Source organism: Notolepis coatsorum, assembly GCF_963971535.1.
Source record: "Notolepis coatsorum genome assembly, chromosome: 13".
Taxonomy (NCBI): Eukaryota; Metazoa; Chordata; class Actinopteri; order Aulopiformes; family Paralepididae; genus Notolepis; species Notolepis coatsorum.
This window is the reverse complement of record NC_140177.1, coordinates 21,414,260-21,430,048: the sequence shown is the minus strand read 5'-3', so window position 1 is coordinate 21,430,048 and position 15,789 is coordinate 21,414,260.

Here is a 15,789-nt window from a genome sequence, read left to right as displayed (position 1 = left end):
GGGAGGAAGGGAGGGCCCCCCCCCACAAGCTGTCGCGCAGCACACTGAGAGGCAGAGAAAAAAAGAACGGCCTGTCTTTTTCTCTCTCTCTCTCTCTCTCTCTCTCTCTCTCTCTCTCTCTCTCTCTCTCTCTCTCTCTCTCCCTCCCACCCCCTCCCACCCCCTCCCTCTCTCTCTCTCTCTCTATCTCTCTCTGTCTACCAGTCGCAGACTGTGTGGACTGACTGTCACTCAAAGTGCTTATGGGCGGAGCCAGGCCATAACAGCCTGAAATCTTGAAGCTGAAAAATGATGGTTTTGAGTACTTGATTCGAAATATAAAACCCACCCTCGCCGGGTTTCCCACCCGCTAACACTGCCAATTGTGTTAGTATGGATGGTCGGCCAACCCGGAAGCACCACAGCTGGATTCGATCCCACTGTCTCTGTGGTGGTAGACAGACGCTTAGTCCGCTGCGCTACCCGGCCGCCCACACTTTGCTTTTATGAAATATTGTAAGCCTTCATTTGAGGCTTTATAAAAGCAGCTCAATGAACACAAATCTGTCAGTGCCGTGTCCGACCTCATCTTAAATAACAAACAGCATTGCTTGTTGTAGTTAACAAAGAGAGGCAGAGTTAATGAGGCGTATGACGTTTGTTGCATTAGAGGCGCAATATTTTGCAGGTGGGAGGGGGGATACATTTTTTTTTTTTTTTTTTTTACTCTAATTTTATTTTCCTGTTCGAATCCCCTGCCCATCGAACGAAGCTTCGAAGTATTTAAGACAGCCCTAATAAATAGATATATAGAAAGGATATATGCAGGTATATTTAGACAGACATGGTATTTATAGACCTTGGCATTTCCCATATATATATATATATCTCCCACACCGCAGGCAACAGCACAGACCGCTATACCAAGAAGTGAACTCACTGCTTTGTAACGTGTCTATGTGTCTTGGGTGAGAGTGAGTTTAACCCATAACACCGCTACTCGCCACAGTCACTTCACAACATCTGAAGTCCGTCGTGACTGCGCCTCACGGTACCATCCGTTACATATATATATATATATATATATATATACACAGCATTATAATTTTGTTACCCATTCATGCCAATTGGTACCAGTGTACAGACATGCAAGATAGTTTGTAAATCGAACCTTATAGCCTCCTGGCTCATTACCAATGAAGACCTTGGCATTTTCCCATCCATTCGTCTGATGTGTCCTGATCCTCAGCAGCTTTTCCTTAGAGCTTCCTCGGACCCTTATCACTTCAAAGAACGAGGACAGCGTGGACCCGCCGGGGGGGTTGTTGATACTGTACCAGAAGCTGAGACATACCCATATCAACCATCACAAGAGGTCCAAACATGTCAAGATTAGACTAGATTAGACTAGATTAGACTAGATTAGATTAGACTAGATTAGATTAGATTAGATTAGATTAGATTAGATTAGGCGGTCGGGTGGCATAGCGGAGATTGCGCTCGTCACCAATGCAAGAGGCTGCGGTCTCGACTCCCGGAGTCAGCATTGCCTGCGGCTTGGGCCAATCGTCTAACTGGTTTGGCTGAGTTGGCGGGAGGGAAGTCGTGGGTGGTAATCTGGCGTTGTGGACAGCGACACCTACAGGTCAGGTCTGGGCACCTGCTCAGCGAAAGGCAGGAAGTGGTGAAGGCAGCGTGACCTCCCACGCGTTACACTTCACCAATGAGAGTCCTCGCTGCCAGGTGAAAAGAGAGCCGCTGGCTGTCTCCGCATGTGTCGGAGGAAGCACGTGGTAGACTTCAGGGTTCCCTTGTACCGACCAGTAGGGGGAACATGCGCACAACGATCAGGTAGGGGATGGGGGGAATTGGCATAATGACTAAATTGGGATGGGAGGAAAAGCATAGAAAATCAGGCAAAAAAAAAAAAAAAAAAAAATATTAGATTAGATTAGATTGCTATGTCCGCCCATCACAATCAAGCGAACTGTCTAACGCCTGTCCCGTCTCCCTGTCTCCCTGTGAGTGGCTGTCTCGGAGTGATGACCGGAATGGTGGACGTCCCGTGATTATGACCGGGAGGATGCGACCCTCTCTACGCCGCCCCCATACCTCAAATGGATCCGCTCTATTTTCAATCTTTAAAAATGTTCAGTTGCTATCGCATGCACTTATTTGTGTTTCATTACACGTATGTGTGCATGCTTACCAACTGTTTTGCCTGTTTTATTGCAACACTACTATCACTGACATCTAAGAAGGGAGATCCCCCCTTGAACGGCCCATCTAAGGTTTCTCTCCTCCACATTGCCTGTGGTGTATTTTTTCCTATTGCTAGGTTTTAGTGAGTTTTTCGTTACCTTTGTGTTGCATTAATTTATAAAAAAAAATTGGACTTCATGGTGTTTTTGCTTTGTTCTTGATTTATTGTAATGTTTCTTCTTGACTTGTTTAAAGAAGACGTGTCCGGCCCATGGGAACATTAACGTGTGTTGTCGGGCCCTATAAATAAATTGTATTCGATTAGACTAGACTAGATTAGATTCGACTAGATTAGATTAGATTAGATACATTTAGAATATATTCAATTAGACTGGATTAGATTGCATTAGATTAGACTAGATTAATGTATTAAATTAGGAAATAACATATCAGAAAATGGTTTTGAGTAGAAATAACAGGGTTGTTATTGCACACCTCAGGCTCTGCCTAGATATATATATATATAATATATATACTGTCAATAACTCCAGACCTCTCTTGGCGGAGCCTGAGGTGTAGCCAGCAGGAACAAACCGTCCACTGACTCCAGCCCATGCATAAGAACAAAAAACAAAAGATGTAAACAAAGTGCAATAACAAGTGGGTCTCTTTTGTTGTAATACAGATTATACCTTAAATCACCCGACTTGAATAGCCTAAATAGTATAAAAGAACAGTATGCAAGTCGAGTAGTAAATAAATAAAAAAGTTAAAAATAAATACTGTTAATAATAATAATAGTTATGGTTTTACCTCACTGATTATCGCGCACCTTTAGTAACTACCTGATCTGGCATCCCAGAGCTGCAAGCTGGTTAACAGAAAACTCCATGATGGCGTCTGATAATAAGCGATCCCGTTGATTGCCATCAATGTGCATGACGTGCCCTGTAAACACATAAGAAGAAGAAGAAGACTTTATTTGTCATGCAGTTTTTTTTTGAACACACACATGCAATGGCGACCCACAGGAACACACACACACACATGCACTGAGTCGCTGATGAAATGTTCTCTGCACTTCCCATCCCGTCATCCTTCCCCTCAAGGGCAGCCGGGAGCAGATAAGGGCTTCACCCGGGGACCAATCCAAGTGCTCCTGTCCGTCTTCATCAGGGACGCGACAGTGTTAGCAATCTGTTGTGCATGTTTTTCCATTGGGTTTATTTTATCGGGAGGGGAAAAACTTGCGAGCATGGGGAGAACATGCAAACTCCAGACAGAAGGGCCCGGGAGATACCCCACCTGGGTAACTGGCAACACGACAACCTGGTCCCCAAGCGGGAGAAGACGGTGAGTGCATTTCCCATAATGTTGCAGTTCCTTTAATCTGATCATTGTTTATGCACAGTGAAGTACCGTAGAAAATGTTAATGATGTTGTTTTTGACAATAAACACAACGGTAATATTTACCCCAAGGGGTGCCAGTGGTGTGGTCTTTGCCAGGTATAGAGGTGACATTAGCCATCTCCAGTCTCCAACGGTACTCGCCCTCGCTAGTGTCATTCCAGCCACAGGAGTCACGCTCAAAGTCACATGATCCTGAGTGGGTTGGGTTGGGGGGGGGTTAACGAAAACAACATAAGCTGGAAAATTCAAGAAGTCATTGGCAAGAATAATTTTTTAAATTTAAATAGAAGAAAATCTAAATAAAATATTATACTACATACAAGTGTTCTGATTGTTGTCTTATTATCTAAAGGTGTCAAAACCACCCACTTAAAAGCTTTACAAATACAGTGCTCTAAACGGGAATTTGATCATATTCTGCTTGAGCAGAACGAAGGTAATTATGACTGCATGACTGTATGACTTGTACAGGTTTAGTAGAGTTTAGTGGGTTTAACTGACGCACCATGAAACACCTCATCTGAGCCATCCTCCCACCGGAGGTGTCCACCATGACAAGAAGAGACGATGGCCAAAAGAACTGCAAAAAGAGTCTCTGTTAACAAGGTTTTACCCGGCAACAAGCGGAGGGAAAATGTGGTACGTAGAGTGCACACACAGTTCTGCAGTACGACTTACTACTATAGGGCTCCACATATCCATATATTTCCATATGTATATACATGAGTGCATCTGCCTCATACATCATCACCAAGCCGTTTCTCTACTGGCTCTTAGATGTGTGCAAACAATGTAATACATAAATAAAACCAACAATAAATAATATCATAGAACAAGACGATATATGGAATATTAAAACAGTCTATTCCACTATAGCTACATCCACGTGATTGGGTTTAGTTATTTTTTATTTATTTATTTTTCGGACATGGTTCATTGAGTCATGATATAAATGTAAAACGTAATTTTAATGATACAAATATTACCGGTCTGTCCGACTTTTCGAGTTCGTAAATCCTACATCAATCGAATTTACAATACGAAACCGTTCGAGAATGCCAAAGAAGTTTGTAAATCGAGTTACAAAGGAATTCCTTGGTAACTTTCACGTATGTCCGTTCGAGAATGAGGACCAATGTTGGCAAGACAAACAGTCTGTCACGGGAAAAGAAGACTCTTTCACAGACCGTCCTTCCTGTCAAACATGTACATTTATTCACAAATTAAATAATCCCTGCAGTGTCTACTGAGAGCAGTATCTATACTCTACATGTACAAAATATATACTCAGTATCTACACTATACATATACTCATTATCTATAATCTATACCAGTATCTATACTCTACTGTACCCAGTATCTATACTCTATTGTATACCCATATATACTCTACATATTGTGACAGATCTCCCCTCCTTTGGATATGTGAAGGATGGGAGATATATCCGTCACTTAGGTAGCTGATTAGTACTGATAGAACACACCAGCACAGCATTTAGTCACACCCACCTCACATGCACACCAGGGGCGGAGCTAGGGGGTGGCTACTTGGGCTAAGCCCCGAATGTTTTCTGAAAAGCCCTGAATCTATTAAAAAAAAAAAAAAAAATTTGACAATTCATCATTGTTACATAAAAATATGTTTGCACCAGATTTAGCAGAAGCTAATTTCCATCTGTGGTCTATCCAGCTGCTAACTGTATTTGAGTGAGTTAAGTCTTGGTGTTATGGTAGACTCAGACCTAAGCTTTAAATCACAATCAACAAGTTGACAAAAACTTAATTCTTCCACCTTAGAAACATAGCTAAAGTACGGCCATTTATAAATCAAAAGGACGCTGAAAACCAGATCCATGCCTTTATTTCAAGCCAACTCGACTACTGTAATGCACTCCTTACCGGCCTCCCGAAAAAATACGATGATAACTATTTTATTGCAATGCACTATTGCATTATTTTATTCTATTTTACTAACTATTTTATTGCACTGCACTATTTTACTTTGTATCAGTGAATCATAGACGCCTGGCCATAAGAGCATTCGGAGCATCTCTGCTCTCCCACTATTGAACTTGGGGGAGCAAAGGTATGCTCTTGCTCCACCACTTTTTGATCATATGAAAAATATGATATATCCCCCCCCAATATATAAATCTAACCATAACTACGTTATGGTTAACTGAGTTTTATAGTGAAAAGAGCAGCTTTATTGGTAAAGATTGAAGGCTCTATATTGCAGGAAATTGCACGTACAGGTTAATTAAATTCAAAGAAAATCTGCCGTGGAGGGGGTCTGACCCCCTCCAAACCACCCCTTGCCTGCAAAAAAAAATCATGTGTTTATAGGTCTCACCCTCTGGCCTCTGAAGTTGCTAATATCTTTTTTATTTGGGCCTCACAGGGTTAAAAGTACCATGTGAGACAAAATCACTTTTAGCCATTTAAAAAAAAAAGTCTGTAAATGTTTATTTAAAAATGTTTAAGCACATGTATAGTCAATTGGTCCTGTTGTTCAGCCTCACATAGTAAATGTGTTTAAATGTCCCACCCTCTGGCCTCTGAAGTTGCTAATGTCTTTTTAATTTGGGCCTCACAGGGTTAACCTCTTAAGCCTGAGATATACAGTAAACGTGTATATTTTCAGCATTACGTTTGTTTACCAATGATTTTAACTGTTATTAGTGAAATATAAGATTATAGAAATCTCAGGGCATTGAGTCGGAAACCGGCGCATATTGACAAGAGGAAGTGGAGCAGCCAAAAGTGAGTGTAGTCTTTTAAAGGGGACATGCATTATAAATGGCTTTTTCAGTGTTTAGCATTGTATTATAGTAATAGGAGTTAGTATCAATGGGTCTGTGTCTCTAAATACCATATTGGCGGATTGCTCTCATTCAGTTCAGACAATTTCCTCCTCCATTTAATTAGGTCATTCTGATTTGACTCGCAAGGTGACGTAACTTGGCGCTGGTGGAGCTGATTGTGATCTGATTGGCTCTGTGGTTGTAGCGCATAGTGTAACCCGACACTTCCTCAAACGGGGTTTGACAGAAAGCGAGAGAGAGGGAAAAACAGATAGAGAGAGAGGTTCATACGCTGTGTTTCTCTGAGCGATCTTTCCTCAGCTGTCTGCCCCTGCTTAGTTTACACACCCTCGCGACAGAGCACACATACACACACGCGCGTCGCGCTGTCGTCTCTCTGTCCCCCTCTCTATCTCTCTCTCTCTCTCTCTCTCGGGAGCATAACTAACGCCCCGTCTATGGCTGTAGCGCACAGTGAAACCCGACACTTCCTCAAACGGGAGAGGGAGAGAGAGAGAGAAGGGGCCCTGTCTTATCTCACACACGCAGCTTTGTTTACACAGTGCTCCGTGTGTGTCTCTCTCTCTCTCTCTCTCTCTCTCTCTCTCTCTCTCTCTCTCTGTCTGCCACTCGCAGACTGTGTGGATGACTGTCACTCAAAGTGCTTATGCAACACTAATATCACCGACATCTAAGAAGGGAGATCCCCCCTTGAATGGCCCTTCTAAGGTCTCTCTCCTCCACATTGCCTGTGATGCATGTTTTCCTTTCCTTACCTTCGCGTGGCGTATGTCTGGGAGTGTTGCATTTATTTATTTATTTTGAATTTATTATAATTTTTTGGATCTTGGATCTTGTTTTTTCTTGACTTATTGTGTTGTTTCTTCTTGACTTGTTTAAAGAAGACATGTCTCTTTAAGCACTTTGAGTTGCACTCCGTGTATGAAAGGTGCTATATAAATGAAGATTATTATTATTATTATTATTATTATTATTATTATTATTATTATTATTATTATTATTATTATTATTATTATTATTATTATTATTATTATTATTATTATTATTATTATTATGGGCGGAGCCAGGCCAACACAGCCTGAAATCCAAAGTGAGAAAAATTTGGCTTTTGAGTACTTGATTAGAAATATAAAACAATGATTTTTTTTTAATAAAACCTTACAGAGGTGTTCCATAGACTCACAGGAATTGTGTAAAGTTGCCCAAATAGTGCTAGGAATAGCAATGCATGTCCCCTTTAAAGGAAGAGACTCAGGGCTTTTGAATTTCAAAAAACGACCCTACCCAGCTCACGCCAGCCCCTGTCAATCATCTGACTGCTGGATTAACTTTATTATTTCTCTTATTTTTTGGGATTATCTCCCACAAACCTGAATGTTATTGCCATAAAACAGAACGCAGTTAGTTTCTTTACCTTCCTGTGAATGTCTAGCAAAAAACGGTGTTGCAATATGATAGAAAATGGTGGAGAAATTTACATTATAAAAAAGATGGCAGAATTCAGTAATCTACAAAACCTTCTGTTTAACACTTTGGATGCCACGCCTGAGATTTCTCGGGTTTACCCCCCGACCGTTGAATGCCCATCACGAGATTTTTTTATTTTATTTTTATTTTTATTAGCGATCTGAAATCATATTGCATCAAGCGAGCCTACCGTTGGATATCCAGGCACCGCCGGCGCTGATTGATTGATTGATTGAAAACTTTATTAACAGATTGCAGAATGGGTACAATACAGTACAGCTCAATACACACAATTGTTAAGGGGATGCAGACCAGAGAAAGACTTTCGTCTTGTTTACATCAGGGTCCCCCATTTTCAATTCATCAGGACATATATGACATACATGACATATAGATAGTCAGTACTGCTACATCTATACATTTATGACATACCAGATTTGCAAATACAGTACTGTTTGTGATACAGAAGGAGTCAAGAAAAGGGAGTATATACATTTGACGTAGAAACTGTACATTGGAGGAGGTTGGGTGGGGGGGGGTTGGGTACATTGGGATATTGACAACCATACTGGGTAATTTACATTGGAGGTGGTTGGGGGGGGGGGGGGGCACACTGTATAAACAAGCAAAACTGTACATTGAGGGGGGGGGGAGGAGACACTGTACAAACAAACAAAATTGTACATTGGACTATTGACAAAACCATACTAGGTAAATGACTGTACATTGGAGGGGGTTGGGTTAGGATATTTACAGGGGCCAGTGTTGAATTATTATTCAATTATTCATCTTTCAGATGTGAAAAAAGCGCCCCCTATCGTCTCCCAGATGGTAAATCACCCTTTTGGATTGGACTCAATGAAAGTGAATGGGAGAACGGATTTCTGACTCCACATTTTACTTCTCACTGATGTAACCGGGGTCTACCAGAGTTCATTCTGGAACCTTGGTGCCACGGCGAATATGTGTTCTACTGTACACACATACAATTATCGATTTTTTCGAATGGCGATCGGAAATTGGAATAAACCATTTGGATACCATCTGACCTCAGGTAAGGAATCTATGTTATCAGTCTTAGGATAATCAGACTCGTTTTCACGGAGATATAAGCGTTTCCACTATATGTGATATAGCTGTTTTGACTGTAAAAGCCATCAGGAAATAAGAGCAGCAATTATCAGCGCGCGGCACGAGCGTGCGTGCGCACACATATACTATCGATCATCTAGCGTTTATTTGAAACCGATTCATAAATAGGCCGACAAATGACAACGTTCTGGAATATTCCAGTAAAAGACGATTATCATCATATGGTTGTTTTTTCCGCGAAAACGAGTGATTTTCAAAATGCTATCAAACGGAAATGAAGAGATAAAAAAACAATCTGCCTTGACAATGTTGACTGGAAAATTTGTCTTTGATAAGCGACGGGCAGATTAGACACATAGCCATAATTTAAAACATAGATTAGGTGATATTAAGTTAACATTGGAGTGGGTTTGGGCATCAAGGGGGTAAAAAGGAAAACACTGCGTGGCATCCAAAGTGTTGTAATCTTCCCTTTATTCATTTGCTTAGATTTTTCAGATCTGGTCAATTTTAGCATGGTGTTATTCACAGTGAAATATAATAAAAAAAATTAATAGAATTGATATTCTTCTTTGGTTCATTACAATTTACTCAAGCCTAGTAACAGACACAATATTTCTGACACTGGGAATACATTCCCTGAGATCCATTAGATGTCCCTAGATTCAGATACCAAGAACATGCAAATGGACCATTTAAAAAAGAATCTGTAAATGTTCATTATACGTCCTTATGGAATGAGTGACAAAAAATATATATATATACATTTTTTATTTATTAATATATAATTTCCAATGTTTTTTTATTATGGATGGAAGAGCCACACATTGACGGGCAAAGAGCCACATGCCACCCCTAGCTGATTAGTACTGATATACAGTAGTACACCTGCACATAATTAGTTGACACACACCTCACGTGCACACACAGTCGTCCCACACACTACATTAACACTGAGATAGAGAGGAGTGAGTGGAGCGGAGTAAGGAGTTAAAGTTGTTGTGTGTAGAGAGAGAGTGATTTGGATTCAGAGGTGCGATGGTGAGAGGTAGTGGAAGGTGAGGAGAAAGCGAGATAGGTGTTCTTTGTGTACTGGACCCTGGACTGGCTGAGATACCCCCTTGTGTTTAAGTTTAAGTTTAAGTTTATTTGGATCCCCATTAGCCACAGCAGTGCTGGGGCTATTCTTCCTGGGGTCCATAACACATAAAAAAATACAGTTACAGACGTATACACTCACAACATTTACATGTCATACAGACAATTAAAACAACAATAAAAACCCTTATACACTCATACCATTTACATGACATACAGACCATTAAAACAACAATAAAAACCCTTATACACTCACAACATTTACATGTCATACAGACAATTAAAACAACAATAAAAACCCTAATCAAATTCATAATACAAGATAAAAATATCAGACACATACATTTTCATTTACGTACACACTATCTATTAGGGAATGTCAATTTCTTTGGTTGAAAATGTTGTTTTACCACGATTTTGAAACGGCATTTACTATTCTCCTGCTTAACATGTCTGGGAAGAGAGTTCCATTCCTGCATACCACGGAACATGACAGTTCGCTTCATTGCATTCGACCTCACTTTTGGAAGTGTAAAACCTTGTGCAGAAGCATGTCTGGTGGAATGGTTGTGTCTGTCAAGATTGATAAATTGTTATATAAAATTGAGGGGATCTTTGTAACAAGAATATTCCTAGTGAATACAAGGAGTGAGCAGAGTAATTTATGTTTGACAAGTAACCAAGTTAAACAACTGTGCATCGCTGCAACATTAGTTCTGTACTCACAGCGAAGCGCTATACGTGCTGCTTTGTTTTGTACCATTTGTAATTTTTTCAGTTTATTCGTTGTTACATTCGACCATACTGCAGGACAATAGTCAAGATTTGACAAAACCAGAGCTTGAATTACCTGTTTGATAGAATTTAGTGGTAACAAATGAGCACATCTTTTAACAACAGAAATCCCTCTTCCCATTTTCACTACTATATTGTTTATATGGTGTGACCATGACAATTTACTGTCTAATGTTACCCCTAGGAGTTTAGTCTCCTGGACTTGATTAATTACCACATCACTTATCAAAAGTTTCAAGACTGGGTTCGTTCTTAGAGTATGGTTTGAACCGAAAATGATGCTACTTGTCTTTGATATGTTTAGAACTAGTTTGTTATTCTTTATCCATTCCATCACTGATTGCAACTCTGCCTTTAGAACCGTATTTAATTCATTGGCTGTTGAGGCTGATGTGTAAATCGTTGAATCATCCGCATACATAGAAATATAGGACTTATTTAGGACAAGAGGCATGTCATTTGTAAATATGGTGTAGAGCAAAGGCCCAAGGCAACTTCCTTGGGGTACTCCACACCTTACCGTTTTAACTTCTGAGTAACTCTGACCCTGGACTGGACGACTACCCTGAATTGTGAACCATCCCTATTTCTGTCGGCGAGCCTGCTTTGTGTTATTGACCCCCAGACCGGATCACAACCATTCTATTGCTTTTTCCCTCTGGATTTTTAAATGCAATAAATACCTGTATTTATTGATATTGCTCTTGTGTGGACATTCACATTTGTTTGTATTTGAACCGTGGCGAGCCTGTATCCTATCAGGTTCGTCACAATATACCCAGAATATATACTCTACACATACCAAGTATCTAGACTCTTCATATACTCAGTATCTATACTCTACATATACCCAGTATCTACAGTATACTCTATATATATACTCAGTATCTATACTCTACATATACCCAGTATCTATACTCTATATATGCCCAGTATCTATACTCTATATATACTCAGTATCTAATCAAATCAAATTTCAAATCAAATTTATTTATAAGGCCCGACAACACATGTTAATGTCCCCATGGGCCGTACAGGTCTTCTTTAAACAAGTCAAGAAGAAAACATAACAATAAGTCAAGAACAGAACAAGAACACCATAAGGTCCAAACATTTTTAGATGAATGCAAATAAATGAAAGAATGCAAGCACTCCCAGACATACCCCACGCGAAGGTAAGGGAAAACTCACTAAAACCTAACAATAGGGAAAAAAGCTCCACAGGCAGTGTGGAGGAGAGAAACCTTAGAAGGGCCATTCAAGGGGGGATCTCCCTTCTTAGATGTTGGTGATAGTAGTGTTGCAGACGGACAGTTGGTAAGCATGCACTCATGTGTGTAGTGAAACACAGATGAGTGCATGCAATAGCAACTGTACATTTTGAAAGATTAAAGATAGAGCTAATAGCGATAGCAACTGAACATTTTGAAAGATTAAAGATAGAGTTGATAGCGGATCTATTTGAGGCACAGGGGCGGCGCAAAGAGGGTCACGTCCTCCCCGTCTTAATCTTGGGACATTCAACACTCCGGTCATTGCTCAGTATCTATACTCATATACTCAGTATCTATACTCTACATATACTCAGTATCTATACTCTACATATACTCAGTATCTATACTCTACATATACCCAGTATCTATACTCTACATATACTCAGTATCTATACTCTATATATACTCAGTATCTATACTCTACATATACCCAGTATCTATACTCTACATATACTCAGTATCTATACTCTATATATACTCTGTATCTATACTCTACATATACCCAGTATCTATACTCTACATATACTCAGTATCTATACTCTACATATACTCAGTATCTATACTCTACATATACCCAGTATCTATACTCTACATATACTCAGTATCTATACTCTATATATACTCAGTATCTATACTTTACATATACCCAGTATCTATACTCTACATATACTCAGTATCTATACTCTACATATACCCAGTATCTATACTCTACATATACTCAGTATCTATACTCTACATATACCCAGTATCTATACTCTATATACTCAGTATATATACTCTACATATACCCAGTATCTATACTCTATATATACCCAATATCTACAGTATACTCTATATATACTCAGTATCTATACTCTACATATACCCAGTATCTATACTCTATATATACCCAGTATCTATACTCTACATATACTCAGTATCTATACTCTACATATACCCAGTATCTACAGTATACTCTATATATACTCTGTATCTATACTCTACATACTCAGTATCTATACTCTACATATACCCAGTATCTACAGTATACTCTATATATACTCTGTATCTATACTCTACATATACTCAGTATCTATACTCTACATATACCCAGTATCTACAGTATACTTTATATATATACTCTGTATCTATACTTGTCACTCAACATCATTGTAAATGAAAGGCAACCACTATGGTCCTTCTGAGTTTTAAATAAAGGTTTTAAATGACATTACATTTACATTTTGTCATTTAGCTGATGCTTTTATCCAAAGCGACTCACAAGTGTTGTACAACAAGACAGCAGGAACTCTATCAGGTGAGTAACAATGTTCATCAACGTGTTGAGTGCTATACAGTGTAGGTTAGTGTATTAGGACAAGTGCATGACAGTAAGGTTAGATTATTATTATATATATTTTTTTTGTATTATTCTTTTTTTTTTCAGATAATGATTGAAGAAGTGCGTCTTTAGTCGACGGCGAAAGATTGGGCGGGTTTCGGCTGTCCTAACTGTGGTGGGTATTTCGTTCCACCATTGTGGGGCAAGGACCGAGAATAGACAACTTCTCTTTGATGACATGAAAATGAAATACGTCCCATTGTGCAGGACATCCGACAATGAATCACAGATAGCTCCCATCAGTGATGAGACTCACAACCTATCCTGTACAGTGCGCCTCATATAGTACTATCATCACTACCACTGAGTATCACTGACACATATCCATGCTGTTTAGCCTTGAGGAGTCCCTTACCTGACGGAAGAACCAAGCCTCGAGGAGTCCCTTACCTGACGGAAGAACCAAGCCTCGAGGAGTCCCTTACCTGACGGAAGAACCAAGCCTTGAGGAGTCCCTTACCTGACAGAAGAACCAAGCCTTGAGGAGTCCCTTACCTGACGGAAGAACCAAGCCTCGAGGAGTCCCTTACCTGACGGAAGAACCAATAGCCGCTTCATGTCGGGAAAAGCATGAAAACAAGACAAGGGATTGAAAGTAAACACGAAGCTCCCTCACAGCACGGTCTCCTGCTCCTGATTAAACACCCACATTTGGTTTGGGAGCCGTGATTTCGGTGGGGTTTTATCAACAGGATGGTGCTTAAAGTCCACAGTCCCCTTTAATGTCTTTATGGTGGTTCAGTTCAGTTCACCTAAACCTAAGAGCTCTGAACTCCTGTGCAGTGTCATATAAATGTGCTTGGTGATACCGTTAGCACAATCCTGAACATCACAATCTCCCATGGTGGTACACGTTAAAGGTGCTATAGAACATTTGTATGTAGTGTAATCATTCAAAAATATGAGCTTTTAGAAATGTGCGGCATAAAAGTGTTATAGATTATTTTCTTTTGTTATAATTAAGCATTACATCACACGCAGAAGTGTGTTATACTCATTAGATCATGCAAAGGGGGTGTTGTTAGCCCCGACGTGCAGTGGAGGGGCGTTAGACCACCCTAGGCATGATCTAATGAGTATAACACACAACTTCAAGTGATTTAATGCTTTTATACAATGGCCTAATTCACCCAACCTTATTGCTATACAATAAACACACAGTAATTGAAGCCTAATGGAGATTTATTCAAAAACAGAAAAAGTAGATCCAGAAACAGAAAAAGTAGATCCAATGGGCCGTGCCCACAAAATGCAACTGAACAAGTCATGCAGGACAAGTCATCCAGGGTGATTATGGTTATTTACATTTTATTTACATTGATGGTAACATTCCCGGTTATAGTGCAGTTTGAGAAAAAAGTATATGTGTCGTTATTTTGCCTCTTAGCTGGAACAGAATTCTTACAATGCGCAGATGAGCCTGCAAGAACATGGCTATAATTTTGTCTGTCTTCAAAATTTGGGGTCCAATAAGTAAAGTAACGTTTATTTATATCACTTTTTACAGAGAGAACTCACAAAGTGCTTTACATACAGCAGAAATAAAATATAAAATATAAAAATAAAAAGCAAGAACCATTCAAGTGATAAGAGACAGAACAAAAACACAATGCATCACAGAGAAAGAAAAAACAAAAGACTTATTTTATACCTAGAGGAGAAGCTCAAACATTACCCAAAGGCCTGTTTAAACAGTAATGTTTTTAGCAGATTTTTTTAAAATGTCAACAGACGCTGCAGCTCTTAGGCCACGAGGAAGGGCATTCCAGAGTCTATGCGCTACAGATTGAAAGGCTCTGTCACCTTTGGTGATCAACCTGGTGCGCGGAATGACCAACATATCCTGGTCAGCTGTCCTCAGGGTCCTGCTGGGCACATATGGTTCCAGCAGGTCGGTTAAATATTATGGTGCCTGGCCATGCAAAGCTCTAAAAGTGAGCACCAGGACCTTGAAATTAATTCTAAAATGTATAGGAAGCCAGTGCAAGGAGGCTAGAACTGGAGTGATGTGACACCTTCTGCTTGATTGATTGCAGGTGCGGGTCACCGACTTGATGTGAGTGTCGAGGTGCATGGCCTGATCAAAGTTTACCCCAAGGTTCCTGAGGTTGGGGCTCACATTTGTTTCTAGGGACCCAAGGCACCCTGGATACAACGCCATCAGAGGCCACGATGAGCACCTCGATTTTGGCCTCATTTAGCTGGAGGAAGTTGCTAGCTAACCAGGCCTTAATGGCCGACAGACACTCATTTAAAACAATAAAA